Here is an 18,341-nt window from a genome sequence, read left to right as displayed (position 1 = left end):
AATCCTCAGGTTCCGGACCCAGTCCGAATAGTTGCTGCCATCATCTTTCAGCTTGGTTTTCTCTAGGAACGCGTTGAAGTTCATGTTGACATGAGCGTTGGCCATTTGATCTACAAGACATATTTTGCAAAGATTTTAGACTAAGTTCATGATAATTAAGTCCATCTAATCAAATTATTCAATGAACTTCCACTCAAATTTGGCATCCCTCTAGTCATCTAAGTGTTACACGATCCGAGTCGACTAGGCCGTGTCCGATCATCACGTGAGACGGACTAGTCATCATCGGTGAACATCTCCATGTTGATCGTATCTTCCATACGACTCATGTTCGACCTTTCGGTCTCTTGTATTCCGAGGCCATGTCTGTACATGCTAGGCTCGTCAAGTTAACCCTAAGTGTTTATGCATGTGTAAAACTGTCTTACACCCGTTGTATGTGAACGTAAGGATCTATCACACCCGATCATCACATGGTGCTTCGAAACGACGAACTTTAGCAACGGTGCACAGTTAGGGGGAACACTTTCTTGAAATTATTATAAGGGATCATCTTATTTACTACCGCCGTTCTAAGTAAACAAGATGCATAAAACATAATAAACATCACATGCAATTATATAAAGTAGTGACATGATATGGCCAATATCATATAGCTCCTTCGATCTCCATCTTCGGGGCTCCATGATCATCTTCGTCACCGGCATGACACCATGATCTCCATCATCGTGCCTCCATGAAGTTGCTCGCCAACTATTACTTCTACTACTATAGCTAACGGTTTAGCAATAAAGTAAAGTAATTACATGGCGTTAAATCATTGACACGCAGGTCATACAATAATTAAGACAACTCCTATGGCTCCTGCCGGTTGTCATACTCATGGACATGCAAGTCGTGATTCCTATTACAAGAACATGATCTCATACATCACAATATATCATTCATCATTCATCACAACTTCTGGCCATATCACATCACATGACAATTGCTGCAAAAACAAGTTAGACATCCTCTAATTGTTGTTGCATCTTTTACGTGGCTGCAATTGGGTTCTAGCAAGAACGTTTTCTTACCTACGAATAACCACAACGTGATTTTGTCAACTTCTATTTACCCTTCATAAGGACCCTTTTCATCGAATCCGCTCCAACTAAAGTAGGAGAGACAGACACCCGCTAGCCACCTTATGCAACTAGTGCATGTCAGTCGGTGGAACCTGTCTCACGTAAGCGTACGTGTAAGGTCGATCCGGGCCGCTTCATCCCACAATACCGCTGAAGCAAGAAAAGACTAGTAGTGGCAAGCAAGTTGACAAGATCTACACCCACACCAGATTTGTGTTTTACTCGTGCAATAGAGAACTATGCATAGACCTAGCTCATGATGCCACTGTTGGGGAACATTGCAGAAAATAAAAAATTTCCTACGGTTTCACCAAGATTCATCTATGAGTTCATCTAAGCAACGATTGATAGGAGAGAGATGCATCTACATACCACTTTGTAGATCGCGTGCGGAAGCGTTCAAGAGAACGGGGTTGAGGTAGTCGTTCTCGTCGTGATCCTATCACTGGAGATCCTAGCGCCGAACGGACGGCACCTCCGCGTTCAACACACGTACGGTCAGCGTGACGTCTCCTCCGTCTTGATCCAGCAAGGGGGAAGGAGAGGTTGATGAAGATCCAGTAGCACGACGGCGTGGTGGTGGATGCAGTAGAACTCCGGCAGGGCTTCGCCAAGCTATTGCGGGAGGAGGAAGAGGTGTAGCAGGGGGAGGGAGGCGCCAAGACACAGGGTGCGGCTTCCCTCCCTCCCCCCTCCTTTATATAGGCCCCCATGGGGGGCACCGGCTCTGGGAGATCCAATCTCCCAAGGGGGGCGGCGGGCAGGGGGGGAGTGCCCCCCCAAGGCAAGTGGGGCGCGCCCCCCACCTAGGGTTTCCAACCCTAGGCGCAGGAGGGCCCAAGGGGGGCGCACCAGCCCACTAGGGGCTGGTTCCCCTACCACTTCAGCCCACGGGGCCCTCCGGGATAGGTGGCCCCACCCGGTGGACCCCCGGGACCCTTCCGGTGGTCCCGGTACAATACCAGGTGACCTCGAAACTCTCCCGATGGCCGAAACAGCACTTCCTATATATAATTCTTTACCTCCGGACCATTCCGGAACTCCTCGTGACGTCCGGGATCTCATCCGGGACTCCGAACAACATTCGGTTTGCTGCATACTCATATTCATACAACCCTAGCGTCACCGAACCTTAAGTGTGTAGACCCTACGGGTTCGGGAGACATGCAAACATGACCGAGATGGCTCTCCGGTCAATAACCAACAGCGGTATCTGGATACCCATGTTGGCTCCCACATACTACTCGATGATCTCATCCGATGAACCATGATGTCGAGGATTCAAGCAACCCCGTATACTATTCCCTTTGTCAAACGGTATGTTACTTGATCGAGATTCGATCGTCGGTATCCCAATACCTCGCTCAATCTCATTGCTGGCAAGTCACTTTACTCGTACCGTAATGCATGATCCCGTGACCAGACACTTGGTCACTATGAGCTCATTATGATGATGCACTACCGAGTGGGCCCAGTGATACCTCTCCGTTATACGGAGTGACAAATCCCAGTCTCGATCCGTGTCAACCCAACAGACACTTTCGGAGATACCTATAGTGCACCTTTATAGTCACCCAGTTACGTTGTGATGTTTGGTACACCCAAAGCAATCCTACGGTATCCGGGAGTTACACGATCTCATGGTCTAAGGAAGAGATACTTGACATTGGAAAAGCTCTAGCAAAACGAACTACACGATCTTGTGCTATGCTTAGGATTGGGTCTTGTCCATCACATCATTCTCCTAATGATGTGATCCCGTTATCAACGACATCCAATGTCCATAGTCAGGAAACCATGACTATCTGTTGATCAACGAGCTAGTCAACTAGAGGCTCACTAGGGACATGTTGTGGTCTAAGTATTCACACTTGTATTACGATTTCCAGATAATACAACTATAGCATGAATAAAAGACAACTATCATGAACAAAGAAATATAATAATAATCCTTTTATTATTGCCTCTAGGGCATATTTCCAACAACAGCATGGAGAAAGTTGAAAGGACACTAACCTCAATCAGACTTTGATCGGCTGATGATGTTGGGGCAGTAAGCATCCATGTTAGTTAGACCAGGCTATGGTGGACGCACTAGAATTTTATTGCCAGCTTTCAGTTCATAACACTTAGACATTTTTCTCCAAAGGTCTGCATTAGAATAGGAGTGACCATCTTTATCAAGTTTTACACTAACCGTCATTGTATGTCCATGCTGTGTTGTCAATATGACATCCTGGGAGTCATCAACAAAGTAAAGCCCAAGATTTCCTTCTACTCCCGTTCTTGCAAACCAAGGGATATACTGCTTGAAATGAAAATTAAGATCGTAAATTAGATATATTGAAATAACATAGCAAGATGCAAATGTGGGAATAACCGATAGAACATATCAATATATAGATGAAAGCAAAGTAAAAAAATATAATTAAAATAGATAATGTAACAAAGATTTGATGCAAATATATAGATAATGTAGCAACAGACGGTATATGTTCACATATTTAGGCCATGGCGACAGTGGTAGGTTGAGATTGAACATACCGAGCGCTCCCTGAAGTCATCCGTAATGGTGAGATAGAACTTCGTTTCCGACTGGCCGCGACCACACTTGCCCGATTTGTGCTCGCACTATGGACACATGAATGAACACCCACGAATCAGCTAGAACAAAACTGATTCCATGACGATTTCCGCCGGTTGATTAACGGTGACAGACGGACTGCGATAAGAGATGAGTTAATGTTTTGCTAAGTTGGTTACCTTCTCCATAAGAAATCCCCGGGCCAATCCCGCAGAAAACCCCAGTCGACCAGAGTCTAGAATGTCGGTGCAAATAGGCGGCGGAAAGTGGTAGGGGCGAAATCCCGTGCCGTTTGGAGCGCGACCTCCACCCGCCGACAACAGCACCATCAAGCTTAGGGTGGCCGTTGTGATAGAAGTTGATGAGGTGCAGAGTTGCAAAGGAGTCCGCGGCGAGTGGGTGGGAATGAAGGGGTGAGGGTTTTCTTTTTTCCTTTTGCATGTGCGAGTGAACACACACGATTCGCAGAGGCGACGGAGATGAATCGTGTGTGATAGTAAATCACCGAGATTGAATGGGAATCCAAATTTCCTTTGTCCTTTGTCCATGAGTTTTTTTCTACAATGAACATAAACCCTGCTAATCACCATGTTCAAATTTGGCACTTTTCCGGCTTCATTTACAATATCTAGGGGATTATGTGCATTTTCTAGACATTAATGGACATAATTCAAATTCAAGCAATCGAAAAAGGTGCACGAGAACGGTCTGGAAAACCATGGTCGTGCTATTTAGTAATTTCTCATGCCTTTTACAAGGAATGGGCACATATTTCAAGGAAATGTGTGGCCTCACCATGCCCTGGTAAAAAATTAAGAATGTTTGTCTTATGTCGTCATGCACGCCATTCATAAATCGAACCATCACCGAGGAAATTTCATGGTTTCAAGGGGAATCAGCAAGACTAAAGGGGCCATGAATCCAAATTTCCTTTTACAAGGAATGGGCAGAGATTTCAAGGGAATGTGTGGTAATAGTCAACCGAAACGCGTCATTTACTGGGTTACCAACTATAGGAAAATGAAATACGTGCTTGAAAAACATGATGCCCCGCATGGTGCCATCATGGTACAGCCTCACCGTGCCCTGGTTAAAAGCTGAGAAGGTTTGATTAATGTCGTCATGTACGCCCTTCACAAATCGAACCATCACTAAGGAAGTTCCATGCTTTTGAGAGGGAAATCACCAAGATTGAAGGGTAATCCAAATTTCCATCCTAGTTTGTCATTCCGTTTTTTCCAACGATCAACATACTGCCTCAGATGCAACGTGTTCAAATTTGACATTTTTTTGGGCTCATGTACCATATTTAGGGGATTATTTGCAATTTCTAGGCATTAATGCACATGATTCAAATTTAAACAATCGATGCATGAAAAGGTGCACAAGAACGGTCTAGAAAACCATCCTCGTGCTATTTAGTACATTCTCATGCCTTTTACAAGGAATCGGCAGATATTTCAAGGAAATGTGTGGCAATAGTCAACCATAAATGCGTCATTTACTGGGTTAACAACTATACAAAAATGAAATACATGCTTGGAAAACATGATGCCTGGTGTGGTGTCATGGTATGGCCTCACCGTGCCCTAGTAAAAATTTGACAATGTTTTCCTTATGTCATCATGCACGCCTTTCATAAATCGAACCATCACCGAGGAAGTTCCATGGTTTTGAGGGGGAAATCACCAAGATTGAAGGGGGGTCCAAATTTCCTTTGTCCTTTGTCCATGATTTTTTTCTACGATGAACATAAACCCTGCAAATCACCATGTTCAAATTTGACACTTTTCCGTGTTCATTTACCATATTTAGGGGATTAGTTGCATCCTTTAGGCATTAATGCACATAATTCAAATTCGAACAATCGGTGCATGAAAAGGTGCACAAGAACGGTCTGGAAAACCATCCTCGTGCCATTTAGTAAATTCTCATGCCTTTTACAAGGAACGGACGGATATTTCAAGGAAATGTGTGGCCATAGTCAACCATAAACGCGTCGTTTACTGGGTTATCAAATATACAAAAAATGAAATAAATGCTTGAAAAACATGATGCCTGGTGTGGTGCCATGGTATGGCTTCACCATGCCCTGGTAAAAGTTTGAGAATGTTATCCTTATGTCGTCATGCACGCCTTTCATAAATTGAACCATCACCGAGGAAGTTTCATGGTTTCGAGAGGGAATCACCAAGATTGAAGGAGGATCCAAATTTCCTTTGTCCTTTGTCCATGAGTTTTTTCTAAGATGAACATACACCCTGCAAATCACCACGTCCAAATTTGACATTTTTTCGGGTTCATTTACCATATTTAGGGGATTATGTGCATTTTCTAGGCATTAATGCACATAATTCAAGTTCAAACAATCGGTGCATGAAAGGGTGCACAAGAACGGTCTGGAAAACGATGCTCGTGCCATTTAGTAAATTCTCATGCCTTTTACAAGGAATGGACAGATAGTTCGATGAAATGTGTGGCAATAGTCAACCACAAACGTTTGTTTATTGGGTTTTCAACTATAGAAAAATGAAATAAATGATTGAAAAACATGACGCCTGGCATGGCCATGCCCTGGTGAAAAATTGAGAAGGTTTGGCTTATGTCGTCATGCACGCCCTTCATAAATCGAACCATCGTCGGGGAAGTTCCATGCTTTCGAGAGGGAAATCACCAAAATTGAAGGGGAGTCCAAATTTTCTTTGTTCTTTTCCCTGGAGTTCTTTTCTATGAAGAACATACACCATGCAAATCACCGTGTTAAAATTTGGCATTTTTCCGGGCTCATTTACCATATTTAAGGGATTAAGTGCATTTTCTAGGCATTTGGCGCATATAAATCCAACCCAGCTACAGCTGCACGGATGTGATGTGAGGGACGTGGATTGTCGTTCGATCACAGCGCATCTCACAGTGCACACACGCGATCCGCGTGGCTGGGGTTCCGGCCAATCATAACGCAACACACAATAGCCTCAGTGCACACTGTTTCCGGAAGCGACTGAGATGAACCGTGTGCCATAATGAACAAGCAAAGTTGTAAGGGAATCCAAATTTCCATTGTCGTTTGTTGTTGAGCTCTTAAAACCACCGCACTGTACGGCTGCCGGCCCCCTCCATCCTAGAGCTCTCTCCAACCGTTGTTCATGGCACCCCGGCGCATATTAACTGGTAAAGAAGCGATGGCATCCCGCCGCGCCACGTTCCTCGCCGCCCGCGACCGCACACATGGTAAGGAAGCGATGGCATCTCGCCCGCCGAGTTCATTGCCGCTGGCGGCTACACAGTTACGTGGGCGGACTTTGAGGCTGCCATTGCCGAATGGGTGGTGGATCTAGACGAGGCCAAAGCCGCACAAGAGGATCAGAAAAGGCAGAAAGCAGTCAAGAAAAGAGAGTCCCGCCGCTGCAAGAAAGAAGAGGCCACATACCATGATGAGGAGAGCTTGGCGGAGATCGAAGCACGGTTGGTTTCAGCATACAAGGCCGGGAAGGAGAACACCGGCGTCTGGCCATCATGCCCTTATGGCAGCATGTGAGAAGTAGTTTAAGTTTGTAGTATTACAGCAAATTACCAGTAGTATTTTAAGTTTGTAGTATTAACGTACAATGTTGGTAAGAGCATCCTTTGAGGGCTTTGAGCGTTGATTAGCATGTGTGACCGTGTGCACTTTTTTGCGTTAATCATTAGAAGATCACAAAACACATGGTTTCTATGTTGTACCTGTGTGCGTTTTTTGCGTTAGTGATCCATAAGTCTCTTACCTATGTGATGGTTCCTAATAAGCCAAGCATACCATTGACCAAAAAAATCGACTACATGTGTACATTTTTTTGGAGACGGGAACTGCCAATTTTCTGTTTTCTCGCACACGAGTATTTTACGCGCTTCGTCTCCATTGTGTGCATCCCCCGCCCAAGTTTTAAGTTTCCTAACGAAATTTCATTAGGCGCGCTATTTCAGAATGTATTCCTCCAACCACATCCCATCAAATTTCCTCAGTATCTCCCCCCCCCCCACCTTTCCCCCTCCCTCTCCCCCCCCACTTCCCCCCTCCCTCTCCCCCTCCCCCCCCCCCCCCGCATCTCCCCCTATCAACAGCTCAAACCGCCACCACCGCAACCACAACTTCAACCACATCTACGTTCTGCTCGGATCTAGTCAGGTAACCCACCGATCTCTATCACGGTCCCGGCCTGATTGCTTAAATGGCACCTGCGAAACATCCTCATGCCTCCAAATCCCCATCGTCCCTACCTCCAGAGCATCGCCGCGCAAGCCAACCACATATCCCGTGGAGGTCGAGGAGCTGATGGCAGTCCATGGCGTGATGGCCGCTGTACCTGTTGACCCAAAGGAACACCTTGCCTCCGCCGTCGCCGACATGGTGCAGGCTCTGGCCAGAATAAGTGCCCCAGCGACTACCCCCCAGGACTTAACAGGTATGATCTGACGAGCTAAATCTTACCAATACCACTTGCAATGGCTATGTTTTGTATGGTTGATGTATTAAGCATATTCATGCCTTGTTTATTTCAGTACTACACACTGTGTGATGTTCAAGTATTAAATGTTCAGTTCAATTTCACCAATACCAGCAACAAACTTTGCTACCATGCTACTCTTCGCAATGAAGATATACTAGAGATGCTACCCATTTTCTATTTTTGGTGGATGCTAACCCTGTTGTACTTAACATGCCTATCCATGTACTTACGCAGGGCCATAACGGGCGTGGTTGTTGTTTGCCGTCGAGGTTAGCTGCATCCCATGTCTTGCAGTATTTTACATCATTTGTGCAATTGCAGTTTGGCTTCTAACATTTACTTGCTTCTTGTAGGTACACATGTCGGGGGCACTGATCCACGCTTCGACCTGGAGGAAGAGCTCGCCTCCGCCGCCGCTGACTTTGGGCGGGCTCTGGCCAAGATGAAGTGCCCCAGCAACTACCTCTCAGGACTTACCAAATATGAATTCACCAGGTCAATCTTACCAATACCAGTTGCAATTAATGCCTATGTTTTATACGGTCGATGTCTTAAGTATCTTGTAGTAAACATGCCTAACACATTTTAGCTATTTTTCCTACCTTTTTATAGACAACTGGGCCATTGTCTGCTCTGGCAGCACCTGCCTTATGATGTTTAACTCGGTCAATTGCATTTTTACCAGTACCGGTTTCAGTGGCCATTAAACCTGTTGCAATTAACAATTATATCCATTTTTAAACAGTTGTATTTCAATGGCTACAAACTTACAAAACATGAATTAGGATGTTGTTAAGCCTGTAGCAATTAACAGTTGTATCCATTTTTTAATCCGTCCTTTTGCTATCGTGCTACTCTTTCGCAATGAATATATCACTACAGATGCTGTCGTTTTTATTACCATTTGCTATTTTTGGTGGATGTTAACCCTGTTGTAGTTAACATTGGCTTTCCATGTACTTGCACAAGGAGCTATTAAGTATTTTTAGAGATTCCAATATAGACTACATAAGGAGCAAAATGAGTGAATCTAGATTCTAATCTAAACTATATCTATAATTCTATATACATCTGTATGTACTTCATATTGAAATCTCTAAAAATACTTGTACCTATAAATGTAGGTAGTTGTATTTTACATCATTTGTGCAATCTCATTTAGCTTCTAACATTTACTAGTTGCTTGTAAGTACGTATATGAGCGGTACTGATTCATACTTCGATCCCTTTTGCGTATGGGGCAATGAGATATTCTTGAACAAGCGTCAAGTGAGAAAACTAAGAAAGATTCTTAGGCGAAAGAAACGGGTGATGGGAATTAAGCTCTTTAATTACACTTTGTCCAAGACATCAGTGAACTTTAGGATGGTAAGTAATATGTTGCCTTTTCCCGCTGCACACAACAAATTACTCTATTAGACCTCATGATTTGATATCTTTCTCTTTTAGGTGCTTTCCGAAGCTATTTACTGAAGATTACCTTGCAAACTACATGGCCGGAGTGGAGGCAACTAAGGCTAAAGTATACACTTCATGCTACCATGATAATACTCTAGAAGTCTTCCTGAAGGCGGTGAAGGATGAGCAGGCGATCGTCGCAAGGGGTTGGACAAAAGTTGTTCATGCCTATGGCATGTAGTAAGGCACATTATGAGCATTCCGCTTCTTCAACAACATCAGCAGTCACTTGTCTCTTCACTTTTATCGCCTGTAAATATTGTGGTTCATCATAGTTAATTGTTGTCTAATCCTGTAATTACTGAACATATTATACTCACAATTTTATTTATGGATTCGTTGTTGAACCATTGTGCTGAGAATTTGAATTGCACGTTTCATATTTCAAAATTTCCAATTCGAATAATAAACTACAGCCAAAAAATTGTACAGGAGCGAATAAAATAATATGCACACGGTTAGAAAGAAAACAGTGTGTGCGTTGAAAAAAATAAAACAGACTGTTCTTTGACATGAAATATTTGCGATGCATGTCGGATGCACACACGGTTTCGTCTCATATGCATGTGCGATTCATGGTAATACGACAAATGTTTCAAACCAGTGTGCGTGTGTGATAGGAATACCAATCGCACATAGTTACGAAAATGTACATGTTGGCGTTAGTAGATGCACCACACACATTTTATATTCTTGAACCGTGTGCGATAACATACCTATCACAAACATATCGGTAGACTAAATGTTGATGTCCACCTTTTTCACCCGACTATAGCGGCATAATCGTTTGAGATGTGCATACGAACGGAAATGTTTTCCCTGGATTGACTGTGTGGGAAGTACATACGAACGGAAACGTTTTCCATGGATACACTATGTGGGATGTACATAAGAACAGAAACGTACTCCTTGGATTGACTGTGTGTGATATACATACAAACGGAAATATTTTCTAGGATTCACCGTGTGGGATGTACATATAAATGGAAACAATTGGGTTTCGATGCCTCGCCCGATCGCACATGAGCCAGCTTGTGTGCCAGGAGGGCCTATCCCCAACGGTTTCTGGATCGTGTGGGAAGGACCCCCCTGTCACCCACACTCACTTGGCGATGGTTCCGAATGTTGTCGCCGAAAGGGGTTAAAAATCGTTTGTATAGCACCGACACGTACCAGTGCACCCACAATCGGCAGCAAATCCTTCTCACTTCATTTTCAGTGCTTCCCAACCGGGACTACGCCACGAGGCCCGACAGAGGCCTCTCCTAATTCCACTGAGTCATCCTTAGTGGCTCAGCCCAATCAAATGGCTCATCCACTGCGAACAACCCACGTGGACAGGCCGATCTAGATAGCACCCAAAACTCGGTCTCTTCTGGATCTTCTGCGCCTAGTGATCCTGGGCAGACCGCTGCTCCACGACGCATACAAACTCGATTCCAACAAGGGATTATACAACCTAAAAATTTATACCCTAGGATGATTCAATATGGAAATTTATGTTCTACGGGAGAACCTCAAACCCTCTCTGAAGCTCTTGGCGACGCGAATTGGCGGCGTGCTATGGATGAGGAATATATGTCAGTACAAAAAAATGAAACATGGTGTCTTGTTCCTCCGCCCCAAGGTAAAAATATAATTGATTTCAAATGGGTCTTCCATGTTAAGAGAAAAGCAGATGACTCCATAGACAGGTATAAGGCTTGCCTTGTTGCAAAAGGATTTAAGCAACGGTATGGGTTAGACTATGAAGATACTTTTAGCCCAGTGGTCAAAGTAGACACTATTTGACTTGTTCTCACTATTGCAGTTTCTCATGGATCCTGTCTCCATCAACTTGATGTTCAGAATGCTTTCCTTCATGGAATTCTATAAGAAGAAGTGTATCTATGAAAACCCCCTGGGTATCTATGCACCGCGGGCTTCGTTTTCACGGCTGAGTATAAAACTACAACAACTTGGTTTCACCCCTTCTAAATCAAATGCATCACTGGTCATCTTTCACAAAGGAGGTATCACTATTTTTGTTCTAGTCTATGTTGATGATATTATTGTAACAAGCTCCTCACAAGATGATGTGCAAGCTCTTCTTCATGACTTATGGACAGATTTTGCTCTCAACGATTTGGGGGAGTTACATTATTTTTTGGGAATTGAAGTACGGCGGAAAAATGATGAGCTACTTCTTACCCAAACCAAGTATGCCAAAGAGCTACTTCAACAAGTCAATAGGGAAAATTTCAAGCCTAGTTCAACACCATTGTCTGCAACTCAAAAATTATCAGCTCATGAAGGAGAACCTCTTGATACTGAAGATTCAACAAGGTATAGGAGTGTTGTGGGAGCTTTACAATATTTGACTCTCACACATCCTGATCTTGCTTTCTCAGTTAATAAAGTTTATCAGTTTTTGCATGCACCCGCTAGTGCCCATTGGACAGCCGTGAAACGTATCCTAAGATACATTAAGGGATCCATTGAACTCGGTAAAACATTCAGAAAATCTTCGTCTCTATTGGTTAGTGGGTTCTCTGGTGCAGATTGGGCAGGCTGCACGGATGACAGAAGATCCACGGGAGGTTTTGCCGTATTTTTGGGCCAAAACTTAATCCCGCCGAGTTCAAGAAAGCAAACTACTGTGTCAAGATCCAGCACAGAAGCAGAGTATAAATCTCTATCTAATGTTACTGCTGAAATCATTTGGGTTCAGTCTTTGTTAAAGGAACTTGGAATTCCTCAACATAGAATACCTTGCTTGTGGTGTGATAATGTTGGTGCTACTTACCTATCAGTTAATCCAGTCTTTCATGCAAGAACTAAACATATTGAGATTGATTTTCACTTCGTCATAGAAAGGGTGGCTCAAAATATGCTTGAGATACGCTTCATTCCCTTCAAAGATCAAGTGGCTGATGGGTTTACCAAACCTTTGCCTATTAGACTTCTGGAACACTTTAGGCGCAATCTCAACTTGGGAAGTTGACATTGAGGGTGTGTGTTAGATCATTTATGTAACCGACCCAATGATATAATGGATCGGTAGTGGGTTAAGTCTAGAGAATTCTAGAGAGTTGAGTAAATTGCATAAAGCCACCACTTCAAACGCTTAGTTTGCAGAAAATACTACGCTATATTTTTTTGGCAGAAAACACCACCTCTACAGTAATCCTTTTGCAAAAAACCACTGATCGGTAGATTGGAGTGTTCTAAGTATGTTTATGATAGGTGGGTCCAGATTTTGCCCACGTGGTGTAAGGGCTCTGCCAAAATGGCGTCAGACCGGACACGGGACCCACCTGTCAGCTGGATCTTCTTCTCCAATTTTCATCGGTTTCTCTCACCGATAAAGTCAACTCCCTGTCTCTATCCCCTTTCCCATGGTGGAAGTGGAACCCAGGCATGCCGCCACCCACGCCCGATCCCGACCGCCGTCACACAGTTAGACTGCATCATCACAGCCGGCGTCGCCGGCAAGCTCAGCAGCCCCTCCAGCTTCTCTCTCCTTCCTCTACTCCTACTGGCCGCTCGGATTGACCTTGTGTCGCAGTCGCACAACCCACAACGCAATGAACGAGCACCATGGATGTCGCCGCTTCGCCAGCAAGCCCAGACTGCCCTCTGACTGCTTCCCCCTCCCTCTAATCGTCCTGCTCGCCCGGATCAGCCCTGAGTCGCAGCCGCCCGAAACGAGCGCCAAGGACGTCGCCGCCTCGCTGGCGTGGCTACGCCGCCCGCGACGACCATCTCTGCCTATGAAGAAGAGCTGGTCGTTGTCCATGCCGCCCTTGACGTCAAACGCCGTCACCTCACCGGCGTGGCCACACCACCTGCGACGACCATCTCTTCCCGCGAAGAAGAGCTCCTCGGTTGCGGTGGCCACACCGCCCACAACGAGCAACTCTGCCCGCCGAGAAGAGCTCTTCGTTGAGGCCACGTCGCCGGTGCGGCCACACCGCTCGCGAAGAGGAGCTCTTCGCTTGGGCTGCATCGCTGGCGCGGCCACGCCGCCCGCGAAGAAGAGCTCGTCCATGGAGCCGATCGCTTTTCTGATTTTGATGTAAGGGCCTCCTTGTAAAATCCCTCACCTAACGCTGTTTCGGCAGAGCCGTTAGCCACGTCGGCAAAATCTAGACCCACCTGTCATAAACGTACTTAAAACACTCTAATCCGTCGATCAGTGACTTTTGCAAAACAATTACCATAGAGGTGGTGTTTTCTGCCAAAAAAATGTAGCGTAGTGTTTTCTGCAAACCAGAACCTTTAAAGTGATGGTTTTGTGCAATTTACTCCTAGAGAGCTCTTTCAGTTTCCTTGAGTCTGTTTATTTATTTTTTAAATTAAAACGAAATTTTATTTATTAGCAATAACCAATACATCGTTTATGAGAAACATTGCAATTTCACTAATAGGCTCCTCAAACCAAACCGAAGTCGGAAAATCACAAGCATAGTGATAGCAGTCATCGAAGATTGCCACCGCCGCTCCCACTGGCTGTCCTCCGTCCTGGATGGTTTCCTTGAGAGTCTGTTCATTTGCTCTTCGTGTAACCGATGTAATCCCTGATTGATATAAGCACGAAGGCGTCCCTGCCTAGCGGCATACGTTTCCACCGAACGCTCCTACGAGCGGTTACAGGTTGAATTTGTTAGGGCCTTATCTTTAAGGCTGGGCATGTGCCTCCTATCTAAAAGAAGAAGTTGCTGCCGGGTTTGCTAAACGAGTTAGTAATATAAGGTGATTCTTTAAATCGATTACGTACAATCTTAGCCTTGTATGAGGCTGATATTGAGAGGGAGTGTTAGGATATGTATATCAGTATATGCTAACATATTGTAACGTGATCTGCTGTGATCACGATCTGATCTCCACGACCTGTCGTAATTCTGTATACGAGCAAGCATCGTCGTATAAATATACCAATACAGCCGGATGGGATCCCAGTTTCCCACGGCAGCCAAAATCTTCTCTAGTCAGACTCAGCCCAGGCTGCTCTCATCTTCGAAAGTAAAAAGACATTATATACCAGTTCGTCAGATAGGGCACGTTGACTAACACAAACTAGATAAGCAACCCCTAACCAGAATCGGGAATTCTATCAGCGAGTGAAAGCGATGGATACATTTGAGAACAGGTAGCCACGTCAATATTAGCATTGCTTATCTGACTGACCAATCGGTGTAGAACTTTCATTTCACTATGATAATATACTATAGACCAATGACCATGCATGCTAGTAAGTGGGGTCAGTGTGGATATGGATGTCACCTCCCGTGCCGGTAGGAGACATACCATCACACAATAAAGCACAAGGGCGCATTTGGTTACTTTCTCAGTGAAGCTTGGTTTAGCGGAGCCTATTTAAGTGTATACAGACTCTTGCTATGTTCTGTATGTCGTTTGGTTTGCTGCATCAAGCCTAACTCGTATTCTCAACCCGCGTGGAAAACGGTTGATCTGAGCGTTTCTCGAGAGCCAGGCTGGAAGCACTTTAAGTTTCGTGCAGCCCAGTTTCTACATACAAGCTAGACAACCAATCAACTCACTATTTAACCCATGAGAGACTGGTTGGGCTTGATGCAGCCTACCAAACGCGTCCAGCGCTTGCTTGAATTCTAAAGAAAGAGAGCACGTGAACGCGCCAAAACGTAAGTATTTGCGGTGTGGATGAGACTGCAACATAGTGGACGCGATCGTGGTAAGTTGGCGTACAACGCGGGCTTACTTACAAGTCAAAGTCAGACATGCATTGCGTACCTGCAGCAGCCTGTGTGTAAACAAGGGCAAGGGCAGTGACTGGCTGATAGCGTGCATTCTCATGCACGTGCCCCACCCTGGGCCAGCGGCGGCTACAAGCCTATAAAACCACGCACTGCCGTGCCACGACGCCTCGGCGATCAATCCGTTGAATCTCTGCTAGTGCTCAGAAACCGCAGACTCCCCGCCCAGCTATAGACAAGTGCGCGCCCCGACCGAAGGCATGGCCGGCACGGTGGAGGACAGCGGGAAGACGGCGCCGTCCTCTCCGGCCTGGCTCCACGGCGCCGACCTGGGCCTGAGGGTGCTGCTGTTCGCCGTCTCGCTGTCGGGGCTCGTCGTGCTGGTCACCGCCAAGCAGACGGAGATCGTGCCCTTGCAAAGACTCGCCAGCGCTCATGTACGTGAGTCGATCGTCGTGACATACGTCTCTCCTCTCCTACGGGAATTAATAAACTTCCACGTTGGTACGGTGCATATAAAAACATGGACTGCTGATGCTTATGTGTACCCTGTCTACGTATGGTTCGCAGTTATCTTCTCGTGGCGCTGTGCATGACGAGCTTGTATAGCCTTCTGACGGCCGCCAGCTCCGTCAAGTCCATGTCAAGCTCGGCTTCCTGTGCCAAGGGGATCTTCGTCCTCATTCTGCTTGATGTGGTGAGTATCTTCTACCTTGAACGAATTGTTCTCACATGTGCAGTTGCACGCAGGCCACTGGTTGATGTAACGATCCTATGTGTAACCATGGCAGGTTTACGCGGGCATCATGGCGTCGGCGACGGGCACGGCGGGGGCCGTGGCCTGGGTGGGGCTGAAGGGGAACTCGCACACGCGGTGGAACAAGATCTGCAACATCTACGACAAGTTCTGCCGCCACATCGGCAGCGCCACCTGCCTCGGCCTCGTCGCCTCCATCATCCTCGTCCTCCTCGTCGTCCTCAACGCCTACTCCCTCTACCGGAGAAGCCGCTGATCGAACCAGGCGTCCAGCCCTGCTCCCTCGTCCGGCTGGCGGACAAATTTCATTTGCCCTGCATGTCATCCGTCGGCTTTGGTGAGCTTTGCGGGCCGGCGGTCAGTTGTATAAAAGATGCTACGTGTTCCTGTGGCTGTGGAGTGCTCTCCGATATGTTCATGTACGTTGATGTTTTAAACTTGTTTGTTTCTACAACACATTGCTTTGTGACAGTAAGCACGACTTTTATCGGTCAAAATCACGGTTCTGATCTTTGTGGCATAGTTTGGAACGATTGGACCCATTCTAAAAAAAACGAATTTGACCATTTGCTATCGCCATCATCCTCAGCGGTAGGATTTAACGTACTACCACCAGGATCTATGGCGGTAGAAATATGGTCGTTGTCGCAGCACTCGTTGACGTGGACAAGTAGCTAGCACATTAAAACTTATGCCAGCGTCCTTGACGGTAGACATCTTGAGCGGGTAAGAGATTGGGGGCTTTTGTGGGCGGTAGGGCATGTAACCCTATTACCAAGGTCTATGGCGGTAGGGTACTAAATTTAGCCTAAACGATACTAAAAGTTCTCGGATGTTTCTTTAGGCGGTAGGGCATGTAACCCTATCGCCAGGAAAGTGGCGGTAGGCCCATGTAACCACTCCAGAGCTCATTTACCATTCTGACTAGCACACCGTTGACATCAAATAACAATATAATTCAGTATAACAACAATATAATTGCGTATAACCATAACATTCAAATTCCACCATACAACAATTGTCCATCACAAAATAATTTGATCACAAATAGTTCAACATACCAAGTTCAATATAGAGTGTTCAACATACCAAGTTCAACATAGAGTGTTCAACATACCAAGTTCAATGCAACCAAATACAAGGTTCTAAAATACTACATAGCAAGCAAGTGTCCATATTACTTTCTTCCCCTCTTGTTTAGACGATCCTCGGCTCTCTTTGCGTGGTCTTCATTTGGTTTGAGACCGCCTCGAGCACGCTCTCTCTGGAACGGCGATGGACTATAAGGATCCTCTATCCTCTATAGCCCCCTTCCTCATTTGGGACGACTGAGTGAGTGGAGGTCCATCTGGCAGTTGTCACATGTTGATCTCATTGTAGTCCTCGTCCCGTGGATCCTGTTCATCGTCACCCTCCTCCTCTTCCTCGGATTCCTCCATGTTGAGACAACGACATGGCTAGAGGAGGAGGCACACGTGGGCTCGAAGAAAAACTACCCCAGAGATGTGGACCTGGTCACGTATGCGCCCCACGCGCCATGGACCCCCGAGCAAAAATGTCTGGGTGCCTACCAGATGCATAGGTCCGGCGGACAGGAGCGTGCCACGGAGCCATCGACGCGGGGCATAGTCGGACAGACTCGACGCATGCCCTCCTTGGCACAACCAAATCAGTCCGCGGGGTGCCGAAGAGGCTGACATGCGGGTCTGGTTGGCCCCTCGCGTGTGGGCATGCATGCGAGACGCTGCACACGCGCGACATGAGCCACCACAATGATGATTGCCCTGTGTAGCCATTGGTCCACCCGTCATGGACCGCCCACCCCGGGTCTCTCGGTTGCTCGCCATATCCAGGCAAATCAGACGACGTGATCTGATGGATAAGAGCGCGTGACGACGCCATCGACACGGGGTGTGGCCGGACAGACTCAACGTAGACCCCGTCTAGCGCAACCAAACCAACCGACCGGGGGCGAAAAGGCCGACAGGTGGGTCTGACTGTCCCCTCGCATTGGGCAAGCGCGTGAGATGTCGCATGCGCGTGCGACGCGGTCACCCACATGACGGTGGCCCCACGCATCCCTCGATCCACCCATCATGGACTGCCCAGCCGGGTTGCCCAGGTTCGCGCCATTAGGGTAGATCGGACGGCGCGGAGAGCACCCGAGAGGTCCCCCGTGAAAGTGCTAGTATTCGACTAGAGGGGTGTGAA

General features: G+C 46.3%; 1 pseudogene; it reads left to right on the top strand.

Annotated features, from left to right (window-relative positions):
- Nucleotides 1-15,560: 15,560 nt before the first annotated feature.
- LOC123092697 (CASP-like protein 1D1) lies at nucleotides 15,561-16,584 on the top strand (annotated as a pseudogene).
- Nucleotides 16,585-18,341: the final 1,757 nt, after the last annotated feature.

Source organism: Triticum aestivum, chromosome 1B, assembly GCF_018294505.1.
Source record: "Triticum aestivum cultivar Chinese Spring chromosome 1B, IWGSC CS RefSeq v2.1, whole genome shotgun sequence".
NCBI classification, from domain to species: Eukaryota; Viridiplantae; Streptophyta; class Magnoliopsida; order Poales; family Poaceae; genus Triticum; species Triticum aestivum.
The sequence above is the reverse complement of the archived record's forward strand: the minus strand, read 5'-3'. Positions and strand labels throughout refer to the sequence as shown.